Source organism: Phascolarctos cinereus, unplaced genomic scaffold (genome assembly GCF_003287225.1).
Source record: "Phascolarctos cinereus isolate Bilbo 61053 unplaced genomic scaffold, phaCin_HiC Scaffold_7;HRSCAF=346, whole genome shotgun sequence".
Lineage (NCBI taxonomy): Eukaryota > Metazoa > Chordata > Mammalia > Diprotodontia > Phascolarctidae > Phascolarctos > Phascolarctos cinereus.
Window position 1 is genome coordinate 8325584 of NW_027556180.1, and position 19739 is coordinate 8345322.

The 19739-nt window shown below is 42.8% G+C and overlaps 1 protein-coding gene and 1 pseudogene across 1 annotated transcript in view; both read right to left on the minus strand.

Moving 5' to 3' along the window:
* Positions 1-19739, minus strand: part of TPRG1 (tumor protein p63 regulated 1) — a 145138-nt gene that overhangs the window by 47564 nt on the left and 77835 nt on the right. The gene's annotated exons all lie outside the window — the stretch shown is intronic.
* Positions 4366-4965, minus strand: LOC110210192 (large ribosomal subunit protein eL15 pseudogene; annotated as a pseudogene).

The following is a 19739-nucleotide window of genomic DNA, read 5'->3' on the forward strand; positions in this document are numbered from 1 at the left end:
CGGTGCTGACAAATGGGTGTCACATTATCTCATTTGAACCCAGCTTGAGACATGTTCAAAAGTATGTTCTCAAATACATAAATGCCAGTTTCACTCAAGTTTAAAAAAAAACACTTTTTTTTTCAAATTTAGTCTGTCTCAGTATGAAGTGTCTAACGCCATCCTAGAATATCAAAGGTACAAGAGATCTTGGCAGTTATCCTAACCAACCCCTTTTCTACAAACAAGAAAACAGAGGCTTGAAGAAGATCCATAATTCTCCTAGGCTACAGAGTTTGACTAAAACTAGAACACAGTTTCAGAAGCAGTGAGAACAACACAAGTCCAGTTCTATCATGCTTCATCAGTAATGCCCAAATGCTTTTTCTTCTGCTCATAAAATATTGATGAATAGTAAAGAATAAACTTGGTGGTACAGTGGATAGAGCACCTGCTCTGCAGTTAGGAATACTCATCTTCCTAAGTTCAAATCTGGCTTCTGATACTGTCTAGTTGTATGACTCTGGGCAAGTCACTTAACTCTGTTGGCCTCAGTTTCCTCATCTATAAAATGAGCTGAAGAAGAAAAGGACAAAGCACTCTGGTATCAATATCTTCACTAAGAAATCCCCCAAAAGGAGTCATGAAGAGTCAGACATGACGAAAATGGCTGAACAGTAACAATAACAAGGACTAAGCAGGTAGCAATGCTGCTGTAGGACATACACTGGTTAGTGCGCTACTGTGCCAAGATTGCTAGATTTTATGTCAGATGCCCTGCATTCAAATTCTGAATTTTCAACACATAAATCAGACCAAGGACAGAGCACTTCCTTTCTAGGCCTCAGTTTCCTTACCTGTAAAATGAGGGAATCAGACTTGATGACCTCTAAGGTTCCTGCTGAATCTGAATTTATGCTACTATGATTCTATCAAGTGTATCCATGCAATTTCTCTTCCCCCTTTCATCAGCTAAAGAAAATTTCTTCTAAATTTGACTTCAGGCTTGGCTTTGGCCTCAGTCCCAAGTAAGAAAGCAACCACATCACAAGAACTCAGTGACAGAGGACAAAAAGTACAGGTCACCGTATGCAGTAAAATCATGCTCAAGGCAGCCTGCAATATGGAAACTCCCTCCTGACCTACACAAACCATATCAGCCTGACCACATGAAAGGAATCCGGCACTTAAGACCCTTCACAATCTGGATCAAACCCACTTCCCCAAGTTCATCCAATGTTATTCCCGTCCCTCCCCCCAAATGGGCCTGCTTGCTTCAGGTCCTCAGCATTCTCCTCACTATCTCTGTACGTTTGCAAAGGTGTCCACCATGTCTGGATTGAACTCTCTCCTCACGTCTAAGAACTGCTGGCTTCCGTTCACGTTCAGCTCAGATGCCATTCCTTCCAGGAAACCTTCCCTCACCCCCTACTTGCTTGTCTTCCACCCTACTGCTTGCCACTGAAATTGATTTGTACATGTCATACATCCTGTATTTGCTTGTACATGTACATGTTGTTTCCTCCAAATACAATATAAGCTCCTTGAGGGCAGTAGCTGCTTCGTTTTTGTCTTTGTGACCCCATTATGTAGCATAGGGTCTGACATAGAGTAAGTGATTAAAAGAAATGCTTGTTGAATGAATGAATGCCTTGCCTGGAGACTGAGTGAGGACTAGAGATATTTTGGTTGAGGCCACATAGGAAGAGCCATCCCACTCCTCAACCAATGAAACAGAACAGGCTGCTCTGATAAAGAAACCAAAGCTATTTCCTTCTCTTTCCACTTAGAAAGATGCAGACCAGCCCATTTACAGACCAAGATGAACTCTCAAATGTGTACATTTTCTAGTTCATAATGGCTGCTCACCTTCAAAGGGCTGGTGTCTTGTCGGGGGGGGAGGATGGGAGCCATCCCGCAGCACAGATCCCAGTATCTCCCCATACATTCTTTGGGAATGTTGCTGTAGCTAAAAAAGTCATCATTATCCTTTGGCCAGTGTGATGAGGAACCATCTCCAAAATGAGCTAGGCTGGTCCTCAGGTCATAGACATACAGTCTACTACTGGACTTGAAGCCAAGCCAGCCTTCTGGGACCTGTTGGTGCCTGTGTCTTCTGGCATGCCCTCTTGGGATGCAGGGAGCATTTCTAGACCTCAGGGACTTCTGTAAAAAGGACTTTGGAGGGGCCCAACAAGGAAGGAAATGACCCCTTTACTTCTCTCCCAGTCTCCTAAGAGAACTCTCCCCCCTCTCTAGGAGACAGGAGGAACCGCTCAAGGACTCTCTGAATGTGGGGCTTTGCACCAGCCTCATCATGCAGGGCTGTGCAAGACTGGCTAAATGTACCGGGGCAGTGGTTTGAGCACATCTGCTGCCACCCAGCAGCTGCCCAGGAGAACTGCATGGGCATCACAGAACAGTCCTTTAAAGGAGAAGGGAGACTGGAAAAAGCAGCTCAGAGAAAGACAGAGACAGACAGAGAGAGACAGAGAGAAAGGCAGAGAGATAGAGACAGACAGACAGACAGAGAGGGCACCCACTTGGACCCCTGAGCACTAATGCATAGATACATAGCACTGCCTCCAAAGTTATATAAGTTCCAAGTAAACCCTGGCTTTTTCCATGTACTGTGATGCCTAGCAAAATCCCTTAGTCCTCTTCTTCTGAGGTTTCATCATTTGTAAAATGAGGATGGTCACTACTTGTCCAACATGAATAGTTTATTGTAGATTTAAAAAAAAAGCCCTTGACTACTCCTGAGGAAGCATGGTACAAGAGGAAGAAAATGGGCACCAGATGGTAATTTGGAGACCTGGGCTGTGTGACCTTAGGCAAATAGCTTAGCTTCTCTAGGCTTCAGAAGTTCCTTCAAGTGACACTACAGCAAAAGTCAATGTGGTACAGAGGAATATCTGCTGACTTGGGAGTTAGGGGACCTGGGTTGAAATCCTACCTCCATCATTATGGAACCTTGCACAAGTTACAACCTTGCAGTGCCTTAACTCATCATCTTACAAATGAGGTCCCTTCTGCCTCAGAAACTGTGGAAATGACAGAGTTCTTCTGGGTAATCTTGGGGTCCATTGAAACTGGGACCTCCTATGAAGAGTCTGCCAGACAACACTCAGTTACCTTCATGTGAATGAGGCACAGGTCATTAGGGAGCATGCTGTCTTAGCAGCTTGCTTCCCAGAAAGCTCGTCATTGTTGTATGGCTATATGTGTAGATATAGAGTTTTCTACCGACCTAGATGGTAAGCTTATATAAATTTTTAAAGAAAGTTTCATTGATAAATGTGTATGGAGGATATTTGGCAGCTGCAAGGGGTAAAGTGCAGTCATGAAGAACTGAGCTCAAATCCTGTACAGACACATGTGAGCTCTGTGACATTGTCAAAATCTGCCTCAGTTTCCTCATCTGTAAAATTAGGGATAATAATAGTATTCCAGAGGAAAGAATCTTTGAAATGCTTTGAAAACCTTAAAACACTGCATTTGTATTTGAGCTATTCCTTTTTTGTGTCAGGCACCTACTCTTACAAGGGGACCCAAGGTCCTCCTGTACTCTCAGGCTGGCCCTCCAGCCCTTCCTATGGAAATTCCTAGAAAACTCTGGGAAGGTGGGTTTGGACAGCTCATACACTAAAATTGGAATGATGCTGAGATTAGCTTGGGCCCATATGAGAAGGAAAGGCAAATCCATGAAGCATTCCACATTAAAATAAAATAAAATAAAATAAAATAAAATAAAATAAAAAAAACAAAGCTAAGGTAATCCCATTCATCATAGCATTAAACACTGGGGTCGGGGAGGACATCGGAGATCACCTTGTCTGCACCTCATTTTGTAGCCAAAGATGCTGGGGCCCAGAAAGACCAAGTAGATTTCCCAAGGTCCCACAGGTAGGAAGGAAGGGTCAGAGGCAGGATTTGAGGCCATTTCTTCTGACTATAAATTCATGCAATGCTCTTTCTCTTTTATCTGATTATACAAGATAAAAAAAAAAAAGAAAATTTGACTTCGCATGGATAAGCCACTTACCTCCCATTATTTCATTTGCTCTTCATAATAATACTCTATTTAACAGATAAGGAACCACCCCTTCCCTGTCATTGCTAGCACATTTCCCCCAAGATTGCACTAAACATCTTGTACAAACATCTTTACTTGTATGTTGTGTTACTCATAAGAATGAGGCAGCTGGATGCCCAGTGGAGAGAGTGAGGCTTGGAGTCAGAAAGACTCATCTTTCTGAATTTAAATCTGGTCTCAGAAACTTACCAGCTGGGTAACCCTGGGTAAGTCACTTAACCTCTATTTTTTTATAAATGTTGTTTGTTAGACATCAAAGTTTAAAAATTAATGTGCATCAATTAGCAGTATCAATGTAGTTGGAGAGTATTATACCTTCTCCAAGCAGCACAGTAAGACCCTCCAATAATAGATGGAATTTGTGACCCTTTCTAAGATCCCTGCTCTTCTGGCCAGCTTAAGTAAGCCCATGCATCTGTCTGTGTTTGTGTACTGGCTTGGTGATCCATTGAGTGTCGGGGTTTCATCCGATAGTTTTATGGAATGGGTCAATAAGAATAACCTCAAAAAATTTGTAGGTCAAATCTTCACCCATCCAGTAGGAGTTCAAGACTCTTAGGGCCCCACAGTGGTGGCCAGCACATGCTTCTGCTACAGACTGAAGGCTCCTGGCAAACTTCAGTTACACCATGATGCACAGGCTTACCATAGGTTGCACCCTTGGGAACTGGACGCTTTTGTCCACCATGTCGAACACCAATATGATAGATGACATAACCCTGCTTGACCTCGCACCCCAGCCTGCGAGCTTCATCGGGTCTGGTGGGTCTTGGGGCTCAGTGCAGGGCGGACACCTGGCTGTACTGCCAGCAGCGCACTCGCAGGAGAAGCCACATGACATTCGACTGCTTCTTCCTCCACAGCTCCCGAATGTATTTGTAGGCACCCATCCTAGCTCACACCTAGCCAGAGACATCCTTTCCTCGCTTCCACTGCTCTGGGCCCACATCGCAGCACACACGCATGGGGCCCAGGACTGGATGGCCAAAGCAAAGGGCAGATTACGAGTCAACCTCTTCTTCCCTCGGTCTCCTTGACTGTAAAATGTAGATAACAGCACAAGGTTGTTGTGAGGACCAAATGAGGTGACACTTGTAAGGCACCCAGCAGAGAGCCTGGCACACAGTAGGTGCTATATACATATGTACTTATTCTCTTCCCCTCTTTGAGAACAAATCCTTTTTCATTTTCGCCTTGTTCTGGGTTCTGTGCTATTTGTTTGTTGGGTTTGGCTTGCTTTGCCTTTCTTCTTATCTTTTCGCATTTAACACAGTGTCGAAAACATAGTAAGCGCTTGATGAATGCTTGTTGAATGACTTGTTAACTCACTGAAGCTCACAGTGTCTGTGTCAGGATTTGAGCCTTGGTGTTTCTGAGGCCAAGCTGGGTGCTCCGCACATCAAGCCTTCCACTGTCTCCTCATGCCATTGAGGCACCCCTCAGTGATCTGGCACTGCCCAATGCTTTGTACTGGGGATTCCTTCTGGCTCTAAGGGAGACCACTGTGGTCCTTCCCCCTTGGAAATTCTGTGATTCTGGAGACCTCTTCATGGGAGGATGCACTCTGGTGGGCCACCCAAGAAGCCAAGACTTTGGCTCCCAGCTGGTTCGATCCCCTTAATGAAAGGATTTGTTCTACAGAGTGTGGATTCAGTCAAAGGGCTACATTAGAGGACCTAGAGGGCCACAAGTGGCCTAGAGGCCCCGAATTCCCCTCCCTGGTATAGAAAGTTCCCTTACCAGGAGTCCCAATGAAATAATAATGTTGGCTAAAAAAAAAAAAAATCCTTCAGATGAAAGACATAGAGAAAGCCAGCCTTAGGGTCAGACGGGTCTGGTCTGAAATCCCACATGTGACCATTGCTATATCTGGGTCCATGAGCATGGCTTTCATTCATTTATTCATTCATTCATTCATTTGAAGAAAAAAAAAACTTCATAAAGCTACTACTACATGCCAAGCACTAATCTAGAGACAAAAAGGAATGGTCTCTGCCCTGGCATTGGGACTGTATAATATGTGCGCTTGTAAATCAATCCCATAAATGGGTGGGGGTGGGGCAGCACCCTGAGCAGAGGCGGAGGAAGCAAGGAGTTTGAACGCTCAAGATCTTCCATACAATTCTCTAAGAGGGCAAGTTACAGAGGGTTGTTGGTCTGCATTGGTGGCTAGAACTTCCACACAGGGATGCCTCCACATAGATGTCACCACAGGCGATGACTGAACCCAAAACTCAGAAAATCCCCACTTAGTGAGGCCTAGCCTTTAAGGAATAGGAGAGCCATTGACCCATCTTGCCATTTGCCCCAATTCAGAAGCAGCAATTTCCCAAGGATTATCCATTCAAGCACAACCTCCTGGTAAACAGATATCTATTAGATGAAAATAGGAGCTGTTGTGTCCAATTTGGCATCCAGGATCACCCTATTATGAGAATGTAACAGGATTGTGGAATATGGGATGCACCCTCCCCACCCCACTCCCAGAGAGCTACCACGAAATAACTCAGGCAGTCCTAATTCCTTGTTTTACAGATGAATATACTGAGGCCTGACTACATGGGTGGGGTGGGTGTTAGGAGAGTGGGGGAAATAAATTAACCAAGATCACACAGTAAATAAGAGACAGAGGTAGGATTTGAATTCAGGTCCTTCAGCTGAACTTTTAATGGAGCCCACTGCCCTCAAAGGTGGGAAGGGAGCCAGAGGCAGGTGATTCTCATGTCACCCAAAGAGACAGTGTTAGAGCCTGAGAGCCACCCTCAGTCATGCTCTGGGTATTTTTAAGGAAAATGCAGCATAGGTCCTGGAGCTTTTCTATTCAATGCCTCCAGGTGTGGGCAGGGGAACAGACCTTCTCCTCCCCCCAACCTTTTTTCTTTAACAGCTGCATTTGCTCAATCCAGCTACTCAACCTTGGGGTTATGCGCATCCCCAGATCCTCTGACTTGCTTACTCCTTCCCTCTGGAAGCCTTGTATCCACGAGGCTGCCACATCAGCCTTGATACCCAGCCTGTAGGTGTCCCAGACTGTCACTTAACACCCATGATCCTTCCCCAAAACAGAGGGGAACTGCAATCCACACTATTCACCACCTGCTGGGCTTGAAGACACACATGGTTTGGAGGTACAGAAACCCACCTGCAGGGAAGACAATAGAGCCATGGGCCAGTTATCTGCATAGCTGACCACTGAAGCTTTCCTTGTAAGAGAAGCCCAGAGAGAAAAGTAAGGGGGAGAGCACTTAGCCTGAGGGGAGGGGGGGCAGTCCTCACCCAGAGTGAAGTCATGAAAAACAGGAACCCACCCACCCATGGGGCTTATTTGACACACATTGGCACTGCATCGACAGACCACATTCCCTTTCCAATCCCCTTCTTCAGCGGTCTTTCTGTCTTTATGAGTATGCCGGGAAAGATGATTCCAGTAGGCACTGATATGTCTGCTTTGGTCCCTTGTTCATTTCAATTTAATTCCAAGAGCATCGCTTACCCACTGGTTATATCCCAGGTGCTGCCCTAGAGGCGAAGCATAATAAGACAAAATGGCTCTTCTCCACTCCCCATAGGCCTATGTGTGTGCTCCTGAGTCAGGGGGACCTCAAGAATGAGTCCTTTTCCCAGGGGAGGTGGTCTCTTTTCACACATGGGAGTGGCCACAGAGGCACCTGGAGAGCCATTAAGGTTTGTTCTGTTCACTGGAATGGATGTTGAGGTTGCCCCAAAGCCAGAAGAAAATGCTATGGAATCTAAAAAGCCGGAAGCTCAGCCAGGCTTTGCTTTGTGCAGCCCTCACCTCCGCTGACTTCTGACCTTTGGTTCCATCTTTTAGCATGGAATATTTCCTCAAGCCCTTTCTCTGCATCCTTCACTTCTCTTTGGCAGCAACATTTCTTATTGAAATGCACTGGGCTCCATCAGACCCTTTATCCTGACATTAGGAGGTAATGGGGTGTACCAGAAAGTCACTTAACTTTTTCCTACCTGCATGAACATTAGCCTGCAATTCGCCTTCCCTAGCCCTCACACAGATCCTGATCTGTAAAAACTGGGTGGTGGATAGATATGAAACCAAAGCCCTCTTCCTATCTAAGGAATGTGCTTCAGCTCACAGATCAAGGCCCTTGACCCCAGCCAGGAGTTCAGGGGAACATCTAATTGCCTCTCCTTGACTTAGCTACTTCCTAGGGAGCAGTCCTCCACATTCCTGGTACCTTAGGATCCCAATCTTTAACATACCTGGAAAATACACATAAATAAGATATTAGATCTTCACTCTAGAAGGAGGTAGCATGCTTTCTGTACTACCGTTCAAGAGGCTGGGGGAAATTACTTCACCTTCTTTAGAGATGTGTAATCAGGTTGAGACTCTGTGAAGAGTTACAGAAAAGGACCCCAGCTTAAGATATTTGAACCTGGGCAGAAAGGTACTCTTTCCTGCACCCCGCCCCAGTCTCCTGAAGCTAGATGTCCTCCTGCAAAGCAGACCATTGACCGCCATGCCTACCCATCCAGGGTGATGCTATAAGCTTCTGAGTTGGAACCCTCCAAACACACACCAGTAGGCTGGGAACTTTCTTCCTCTTTTTTTCTGGCCTGGAAAGGATACAAATGGAGGAGATAGACTGTTCCTCGGTTACTGTTTCTGCTCTGTGTCTACTCCAATCTCAAATGTCTGTTGAAAGAATTTTCTTTCCCGTCCTCCTTCTTCTCCCTTTCCCTCTCTTCTCTCCTACTATCTTCTCTATTCCCAAGCTCATTCTCTCTCCATCTGTCCCTGTCTGTCTGTCTCTATCTCTCTGTCTCTGCCTTTGTCTCTGTCTCTGTCTCTACACACACACACACACACACACACACACACACACACACACACACACACACATCTTTCTCTCCTCTTTCTGTCTTTCCCAACACACATGACAACTTAGTTCAAATCCTTCCCCAAAGCTAAATTTAAAGGCAGTACTTTTATGATTTCTTAGCCTATATTCAAATTCTAAGAGGCCTATGAATTAATTTTTCTAACATCTGCCATCTGAGGGATTTGAAGTCAGCCATTCGCTCAAGTTACAAATACAAGAAAAGAGAAAGGAAAGTATATTACTTTATGGGCAAGATTATAATATTAGACTGTAATATTCTTAAGGCAAGGACTGTGTCTTCTTTAATGCTTTGCCTAAAGGAGATGGTCCATGTATACATGAACAAATGGTGAATGAGCCAACATGATCATTCTTTCACATGCTCTTTCTGAATTTTTATGGCCCTAAGGGACCATAACATGAAATTATTCAGAATTATCCAGAGATTCCTTGTTCAAAGGAGCTTTCTCAAAACCTTTTTTATTCCCACTTCACTAATAAGAGATAAGCTTGCATTAACAAACTACTCTGGAGAGATATTTTGGGAAGGGCTGAGGCTAATAATAATAACAAGAACATTTCTGTAACACTTTAAGTTTTGGAAAATGACTTCCATACATTTATATGTATATACATACATACATACATACATACATACATACATACATACATACATACATCTCATTTAATCCTCACAAAAACCTTATAAGGTAAGGGCTATCAGTATCCCCATTTTACAGATGAGAAAGCTGAGGCTTAAAGAGGTTAAGTGACTTGCCCAAGATCACACAGCTAAGACTCTGAAGGAGAATTCTGACTTAGGTCAGACTCTTAGTCACTCATATCTCACAGTCATTTGTTTTAATAAGAGCAATAATCAGCAGGTCAGGTATGGTAGAGGAGAGTTTTGACCAGCCAGGAGGAAGGATATGTAATTTATTTCCTGTGAGATTAGTGGGAGAGAGGATGATGGCATTGACCCTAGGATCAGAAAATTCAAGGTGAAAAAAGGCCTTATCTAGTCCTATCTGCTCATTTTGCAGAGGAAGAAGGTGAGGCCAAGAAAGAGGGGATCTGGTTTCCTACCCTTTTGTGTCATAGCCCTTCTTAATGAGGGGACCACCATCACAGGCAAAGACTCACAAGGAAGAAGGTTCTTTGGAATATCTCTGGGAAGGGCAGTAGAAAGATTTGTCCTCCCCCTTGGCATTTCCTTTGTCTTCCCTCACTAAAGGCAAACACGTTCCTAAACCTTTTGTAACGTCACAGGTCCTGAAATGACTAGAGAGAAACCTAGGGTGACTCCTGACAATCATGAGCCCAATATTTCTCCATCATCACCAACAAAGCCTGGGATTTACCATGCTTCTTTCTCCTAAGAGTTCACGGTTTTGTGTGGGGTTTTTGTTTTGTTTTGTTTTCCCCAGGGCATCGTCTCATTGCTTATTATCTCATTGTACTTGGAGATAAGTGAACAATGGTATTAATTTCCCACAAGGGGACAGAGGAGTTCCAAGGTGTATGTGTGGTGTGTGTTTTGTATGTGTGGTGTACATTTTGTAGTCTAGTGTTCTAGATAGAAGACTTCTGGGCCAGAGAGGAGCGGTAAGAAAGTAAGTATCTCCACTGTGCCATAACCCTTTTCCCTCCCCTCAACCCCTTCACACAGACGCAGCATCAAGCTCTAGGCTCATACAGACCATATTCGAACTAGAGTGTGAGGATGCTTGGGTCCACTGTCAGTCAGCCAACAAAAACTTACTAAATGTCTACTCTAAGCCAGGTGACATGCTAAACATTGGGGACAGGAAGAAAGACCTTCACTGTCCCTTGGAACGAAAACAAAAACAGTACATATTCTCAAGGAATTCACAGTTTATGGAGGGAGAAAACATTAAAATAAGTGTACAAACTCTGTAGATGGATTCAGTTGGGGGCAATGCAGTAACATTAAGGGTGGTAGGCAAAGGCTTCCTGCAGCTGGTGGGTATTTAGTTGGGACCTGAAGGAAGTCTGGGAAGCCAGGAGGTAGAGAAGAGAATGGAGACAATTTCAGGACAGGGGACAGCAGAGAAAATTTCAGACTTGAGAGATGGAATGTCTTGTGGAAGGAAGAACAAAGGGGCCAGTGTACCTGAAGCACAGAGTTCACAGAAGGTCATAAGGCAGGGGAAGAGTGGAAAAGCAGGAAAGGGCCAGGCTGTAAAGGACAGGAAAAGGCAAACAGTGGATATTGGAAAAAATAGGGAGACACTGAAGTCTATTCACTAGAGTAGTGGATTTGTGTTTTTTGAGTGGAAATGACAAGACCATGATCGGTCCTCTGCTTACAGAGGATCCATTTGAGAGTTGATAGAAGGATGGACTAGACTGAGGAGACAATTGAGGCAGGGACCTATTACAATCACCTAGTCCTAAGGTGATGGTTCACCAGGGGAATGGGAGTGTCAGAAGAAAGGGGAGGGTATATAGGAGAATTGATATGAAGGGAGAATTGAAAGTATTTGACAATTGATTGGCTATATGGGGGTGGATGAGAATAAGAAGTTGAGTAATGATGCTTAGGTTGTGAGCCTGGGTCAATGGAAGAATGGTGGGAAACCTGCCATTAGTTTAGAGGAGGGCAGGGTTTGGGGAAAGATGATGACTTCAGTTTTGGTCATGTTGAGTCAAGACTGAGACTAAAGGGCATTCATCTGCATAGAGATCATAGCTGAATTCATTGATGCAATTACATAAAATATCGGAGAGGGAAAAAAGGGTGTGGGACAGAGCTTTTGAAACACCCATGGCTGGTGGGTGGATAAAGATACTGAGAAGGAGTCGTATGACATATTATTAGGAGAGTATAGTGTCATAAAATCTTATAGAGAAAAGAGTATCATGGAAAATAAATTGATAGTGTCAAAGGTTGCAGAGAAATTGAGAAGGATGCCCTGAGTATTTAAGTTACTTCTTCACGGTCATTCACGTATAAACTGGGATTTGCTGCAAATGGGGCAGAGGTGTGATTGGAATGCAGGTCTCCAGATGCCAAATCCTGCAATCCTTACTCTTTGCACTTTCCCACCATGATGCACATAATCTCAGAAGCAGCCGTAAAAGATCATCTTCACTTTGTCTGATTAGGCTTCCAATCATAGGTCTCCCCAGCCCCCCATCCCAGGGAAATAATCAATACTGTGCTCCATCTCGCACCTTTGTACCTTTCCTCTGGCTATTGCCCCTACCTGGAATGCTCTGCCCCATCATCCCTCAGTTTGCCTTGCTTCCTTCAAGGCTCAGCTCAAAGCCCATCTGCTGCAGGAGAACTTCCCCCTAGGTGAAGGAGGGAAAGCTCTATGTCTTTTACTCACATCTTCTCTCCCCCATTAGAATGGGATCTCCTTGAAAGAAGGCCTGTTTTTTTTGGGGGGGGGGTTTGTTTTGTTTTGGTTTGGTTTGTTTGGTTTGCTTATTATTTAGACTCCTCTTGTATCCTGGGTCCTTATCACAGTGTCTGGAACATATTACAGTTTTATACTTGTTAAGTGACTGACAAATATAATCTTGTCTAGGTTTTTTAAAATGTAAGTAGCAGTTGCATCTCCCTGGCTAGTCTTCCTTGTAGCAACATTTGATTGATCTAAAATGGGAAATTGAATAAGATGCCCCTACAATCTCTTCCAGTTCAAAATCTTCGCTCTGATGATTCTCTGAAAAAAACCACACCAGACTTGGGACATGTAGTCAGGAAGACCTGAGTTCAAATTCTGACTTAGAGATTAGCTGTATGACCCTTAATTAATAATAATTCATATTTATAATATATATAATAAATATAGAAAAATAATATTAATAAAAATTAATAAAAGAAAGTCACCTAATTACTATCAATTGCTTCAGTTTCCTCATCTGTACAATGAGATTAATAATAGCATTTACCTTCCAGTTCTCTTGTGAAGATAGACTGGGATGTATTTTATAAGGGGCTTTGCAGACTTTAAATCACTATGTAAATGCTAGCTATAATTTTTGAAGGACAAAACACGTCCACAGTGTCTAGGGATCTGTACTTTGGATGTGGAAAATATCCTTTGGGGGGAAAAAATAACAAAACTCCAATTGCAACTTTTTTTTTGTAGGGGTAGGTGGGTATGCTGCCTTATATACTTGAATGAATCCCAAGACCTAGCATGCCTTGAAGAGACTTCAAATCACCTTCAACTCAAACAACAAAATGGGAGGTTGTGAGGATGGGTACTACAGAAATGTCCCTAAAAACCTCCTTGGGTAGGGGAGCCCAGTCCAATGATAAGCTCTATTGGACAATTCCTCTTAATCAAAATGGCCATAGCCTTCCATCAGAGGAGAGCGTTTTTTAGCCAGCCACCTGGTTAGGATCCAGTGGGAGCCTTTTCTAATCCTTCCCCTCAACTTCTTCCCCCACCCCCAGTTAGGCAACACTTGGGGATTGCCCATAACAGCTTCAGCTGTGTGCTCTGGGCTCTCCTTATTAGATTGTCTAGACAGGAGGTGGGGTTGTGGCAGGAGGGAAATCTTTTACAAGAGTTTCCACAGAACATCAGCCCTCCTGGGGATCATGGCGTGCTGACAGATGTCTGTGAGTACAGTGGAATAAGCCCTGATGAGAACCTTCATTACCTGGAGCAGTAGGCCTTTGAAAGCTCCTCCCTCTGAGCCAAAGTGATGCCAATGGAGGGCACTGAGGGCACTGAGGAGCCAGCTTTTAAAACTGATCTGATCTGGGAGAGGCACGTGAAGAAGATCGAGTCCTGTTTCATCCTACAGCTACTTAGGGCCCCGAGACAAGCACTGAGGACGGCCACGGGAGGAGGGAAGATTCAATGGTGGTATTGATGATAATGATGAATGAATCAACAGAAGAATGTTTATGGAATGCTTTTTAAGGGTCAGGAATCATGCTGAGTGCTAGTATTTCAAAGATGGAATTGAAGCAATCACTGCCCTCAAAAAGCTTACACTCTAATGATGATCATGTTGATGCTGATGATAATAATATGTAAGGTACATATTATCTGCCCAAGAAGAAGAATAAGCTTTCTGGGAACAAGGATAGGTTTGTTTTCATTTTTCTATTCCAAGAAATTAGCACAGTTCCTGGCACAGTTCCTAGGGGTGTGTGTGTGGTTGGGGGGATACATACATACACACATATATACCAGGACATAACATACCATAATATAAAATTAAAATATTATGTTATGTTATATTATATATTATAATATATGATATGATATTATGTTATATTATCCTGAATTAAATTAAATATGAAAAACAGAGTTTAGGGAAGTCACGTGAACAAGAGTAGAGTCAGAGGAAGACAAGTTTTCTAGACCATCATCCTTTTTTTTTTTTTTACAAAACCTGGACAAGTAAGGACAGACATCCATCAGCAGCATCTTCAATGTAGCTTTAACATTTCTGCATGACTTTTCTAGATGTCTCCTTGTGACATCCACAGCTTTTTCTAGGTCACAATTTCTTGACTTCTTTTCATGGTAGGAATAGAATAAACAAAATATTTAATTTTATCTACTAAGTGGAATAGCTTCAGGAAAATATAATAATGTAGCCTGTCCTATAATCAGACCTTTCAAATGGATGAGCTGAGCAGATTTCAACTGAGAAAGGTGAAATGTAAATGTGACAAGTCATACCAGCTTTCCTCTAAAGCAGAAGTTGTTAATTTGTGTGTGCATTTCCATGTGCATGCATGTGTGTATCTGCATGTCCATGTGCATGCATGTTTGTGTGTGTGTGTATGTATATATGATGGATCTTTTTCTCAAGGCAGGGAAGTCTACGGTCTCCCCCTCAGAAGTGTGTGGGTTTTTTTAAATAATTAAATAAAATGCTACATTTCAGGTAGAGTTTAGTAAAAAACAATTATATGACTTTTCCAAGTTCACAGATTCGCTGAATTGTATCCATGGAAACCTTGGTGTGCCATAGACCTCAGATTGAGAACACCTGTTCTTCAGCCCCAAGCTTGTTCAGTGGGCTCACTTGAATCAGTTGATTGAGCATTACTAAGAGGATGGTTCCACATGTGCCAGGCAAATATCAGAAGGAGCCAATCTAACTGATTCAGTCCAGTAAGTAATTAAGTCATGAAATAAGTAATTAAGTTTCTAAAATATCCAAGACTCTGGGTTTGACACTGGGCATACCAAGACAAAATGAGAACCTAAGCCTACCATAAAGGAGCTAACATTCAAATCCCAAATAAACGATATTTGTAATACATTTACTATGTACAAACCATACGACCAAGTGATGGGGAAAGGAAAAACAAAGAAAAAAGGGAGGAAAAGCTAAGCAAAATACAGGGAACTCTTGTAATACCCGACGTGACAGTCCTTCCAATAACTGACAATGTCTGTCATGTTACTCCCTGAGCCTTCTCTTCTAAAGCTTAAACAGCCCCTGTTCCTTCAATGGATCCAAGTCCAACATGGATTTGAGTCCTGTCCTTATCTCATCGCCCTCCTTTGGCCACACTCCAGATGATTAATGTCCATCCTACAATGCCCCAGCCAGAATGAAGAGCAATATTCTAGGTGTTGCCTGAAGAGGACAGAGGACAGTGAAAGTTTTTTCTAGATACTTGCTTTAATACAAGGATCTTCATTTCTGTCTGTACGGGCTCTCCATTCATTCATTCCAGGGTGGGTAGGTGAAGCCACCATACCTCAGAAGATGGTATTTAAGAGATATGTTGTCCCAGAAATCCACCATCTTGTAGCCAGCCTGATGATGTCTTCTCCAGACATGGTCTGTCTTGTCCTCAGTACATGGGGATGTACATAGCTCATCACTTGTGCAATCCTTTAAGCCAGCACTAATGCACCTGTAGTGCTTCAGAATTTCTACAGTGTTTTCCTCACCACTGTTCTATGAAACAGTAAGCACTCACTCTGTTAGTGCTCATCTCCTCCCTTTCTTTGATCAGGACCACTGACTCATTCTGTCAGTGTAGGGAACTCCTGGTAGGAGATGGATATTCACCAATACACATCATCATCCCTCTGTAATTAGTCTTAGAGAGCCTGTGGTCATACTGCTAGTGGAAGTCAGAGGTGAGACTTGAACTCAGGTATTCCTGATTCCAAGGTCATCTCTCTATTCATTTTACCAGGCTGACATAATTAAAGCAACAGATAAGGTCTTCCTACCACTCAACATCCTCATCCTTTATAAAGGAAGCATCTGTATCTCAGAGAGGTGAAGGGATATGCTCAAAGTCAACCTGATAGTAAGTGTCAGATTCATGATTTGGATTCAGGCTTCCTAACTCTCTGTCTCATAATTCTACGATCCAATACAGCATCTCATAAGAAGGCTTTTCACCTTTGGAAGACCACTCAAAGATTGCGTTCCACCATGAGTATCTTCAAGAACTTAGGATCACCCTACCCCACAAGAAGCTACCAGGGGAGAGGCCACTGGAGGCTCTAAACACTATGATTCTGCCAAGGAAGCCAAGATTATGCTAGCTTTTGGGACTGACATAGGACACTATTGACCCATTCTGAATCTAATAATTTCTATAGCCTCTTCATGAGAATTACAGTCTAATATGATTTAATTCATCCTATACATATGCTACAGATGTTTAAAAATGCAAATACATTTCTTCCTAGAGCATTCAGTCAATAAGCCTAGAACATTGTGATATTTTTGGATCATAATTCTGTCATTCAATGTCCTAGCTGTCCCTTCTCTCTCTGTGTCATCAATCAATCAATGAGTCATTTGAAAAGCCCCTACAACGTGCCAGGAACTGGGGATTCAAATACCAGGAATTAACTAATACCTATTTTCAAAGAGCTTTACATACCATCTATGCCTTCATCCAAATCATTGTTAAAATGTTGGAGCAACACAGGTCCAAGCTCAGGGCCCTGTGATGCTCCAATAGAGACTTATTTCCATCCTTATAGAAATCAATTAATGTCTTTTTGGGGAGGGGTTCAGGTCATGCTACTAGTTCTCAACCTTCCTAACTGAACTAGGAAATAGCCCAAATCTCCACGCCTTCTCTATGAGGATAGCATGGACATCACTGTCACATGTCTTACTGAAATCCAAGGATCCCAAGTCTATGACATTCCTCTGATGTTATTATTTCCATCTATATGCTAGTCCAATGAATTGTAGTTGAAGTAACCATGCAAACTTCATGGCTGCATACCAAAAGCTTTATTCATTAATAAGCATGAATAATGAGCATGGACATCCACTGGAATGAGCTCTGTGGCCCATCTATTATGTAAACTCACGATGGAAAAGCCACACCTTGGGAGGCTCCAGTCTGCCTCATGTCCTAGTGTCTTTAGCTTTGAATGAATAACCATGCTACTCTGCTAGAAAAGGCTCAGATGTCAAGGGGGGATGCAACATTTCTCTCACTTTTTCCTTTAGACAGATTCCAAGGTCTGCCTCTTCAGGCTAGTAGGGATGGAGTGCCTTCTTTCACAACTCTCTAAAGGGATTGGGTGAGAGACCCAAGTAGATGATAAGGAATGAGCTTTAATTAAAGCCTGGGAATATGTCCAATTAGGCTAAGCAGAAGAGAGGGGGCTCCCATTCCATTTGCAGCCACAGAAACTGGAACTCTAAAGCTCTGTTCTCCCAGCATTGAGGCAGGGAGGGACCCAGCAGGAAAAAGGTGCCCATGCACTACTTCCTTGTTCCTTCTCTTGCAGAAGCCTCTTATCTAAAGAGGATCTGCTAGCATCACACTAAGTAAATGAGGCATAGTCTTACTTCTACCGCCCCTACACACGCACACACACACACACACACACACACACACACACACACACACACACAGAGTCCATTTTCTTTAAGCCAAAAACAAAGGATGATTAAAACAAAACGTCTCTGTTTCATAAGTATGTGGGATGTGCTGGAGCTTGTCACTGGCAAGATTCTGATCAGACACACAGAGACAGGAGTTCCTAAGAGGAGCAATGGTCGCCTTGACAGGAAAGCAAGGTGAATGTCTCACACACACACACACACATACATACATGCACACTCCCTCCAACCACTACATATATGTACACACAACCAAGAGCCTGAAGAAGAGTTCCCTTTGATTCTTCCATTTGTTTTCCAGAGCTTTAGAAGGAGAGAGGAGAAAGGAGGTCAAACCTTTCTGCTCAAAAGTTTCCCTCTTGCCTTCCCTTAAATGAGGTTTAAATATAAGTAAGCACTAGTCTCTGCTTGACAAAGACAAAAGTACAGCTTAGAAACTAGGTCTGTGGTTCTGGAGATCAGCTCAAAGGAACCTAAGAGGCCACTTAGTTCAACATCTTCATTTTACAGATGAGTAAACTGAGGCTGAGAGGTTCAGTGTCTTGCCTAAGTCAGTAAGTAGCAGAAGGCAGAATTTGAACTGAGATCCTCTGCTTCTAGAGGCAGCTTTCTTGGTTACTGTTCCCACTCTTCTTTAAGACTAACTCTTCCATTCCATACTTTCCAGTATCATACCATAGTCATCATGAAAGTTAGTACGCTGATGGAACAGGACAGAGTCTCTACTAAAATTGGCCAGACCCTGTCGATTCATAAAGCATTTATTAAGTTTCTGTCAGCTATTTAGGAGACACTGTGCTTTTTGACACTGGTCTTAACAAAGACAAAAATGACTCGGCCCCTGCTCTCAGAGAACCTAGATTTGATTGGTGGCAGGAAGTTGAACCAATGGGAGAGAAACAATATGTACTCAAATAAGTTGACACAAAATATATGCCAATTAAAATTTATTTAGTTTCAGGGCTTCTGAGTCTAAAAAAAAGAAAAACTACATACCTAAGAAATTTCAAATCAGCCTTCATAGGTGGAATTTACAGTTTCCATATTTGATGGCTTGCTTCACTCTATCCCCTGGCCATCATTTTCATCCTTGACTCTTGCTATTTCATTTGTAGTAATTGTGACTTGTAATGTAAGCAAGATAAGAAAGGAAATATGGATATAACTGGGCCCATCTATCACCATATTTAGGAAGATAATTGACAGGGTGTACTGCAGGGAAGATAGGGTCACTTTTATGTAGAAAGGATAACATTAATTCCAGGATAATAATTTTTATATTTTTTATAGGGCAGCTAGGTAGTGTAGTAGATAGAGCCCTGGTCCTGGAGTCAAGAATACTCATCTTTCTGAGTTAAAATATGGTCTCAGACACTTACTATGTAATCCTGGGCAAGTTACTTGACGCAGTTTGCCTCGGTTTCCTCATCTATAAAATGAGCTGGAGAAGGAAATGGCAAACTGCTTCAGGATCTTTGCCAAAAACAAACAAATGAAAAACAATGAAATGGGGTTGTGAAAAGTTGGACATGACTGAAACAACAGAAGAACAACACGATGTTTTTAATAGTGTCGATCAGTAGTTGAGTTCTGCCCCTCATCCACACTAGTTTTGCGACCTGCTAAGTGATTTTACATATGAGTGTTCCAAAAAACTCTCTAAGACTATCAATTACAGAGAAGACATGAACTAACCTGCATTGGTAGAGGAGTTTCTCACCTTGAAATAACTTCTAGAGCACTGAAATCCTGTCTATTTCCTGTCCTTACCCCACTGGTGAGTGGAACATTTAACCTAGATAAGATGGCATCCCACCCTAATGGGAATATTTGCTTCAATTATAACAGGGCATCTTTCTGTGGGTGCCCTAATGTTGTTTATTGAAGATTGCTCCAGGGCTTATCTTCTTTTTTTTGGATTACCAAGGAGTCGGAATTTTTTCTTCTTTGACCAT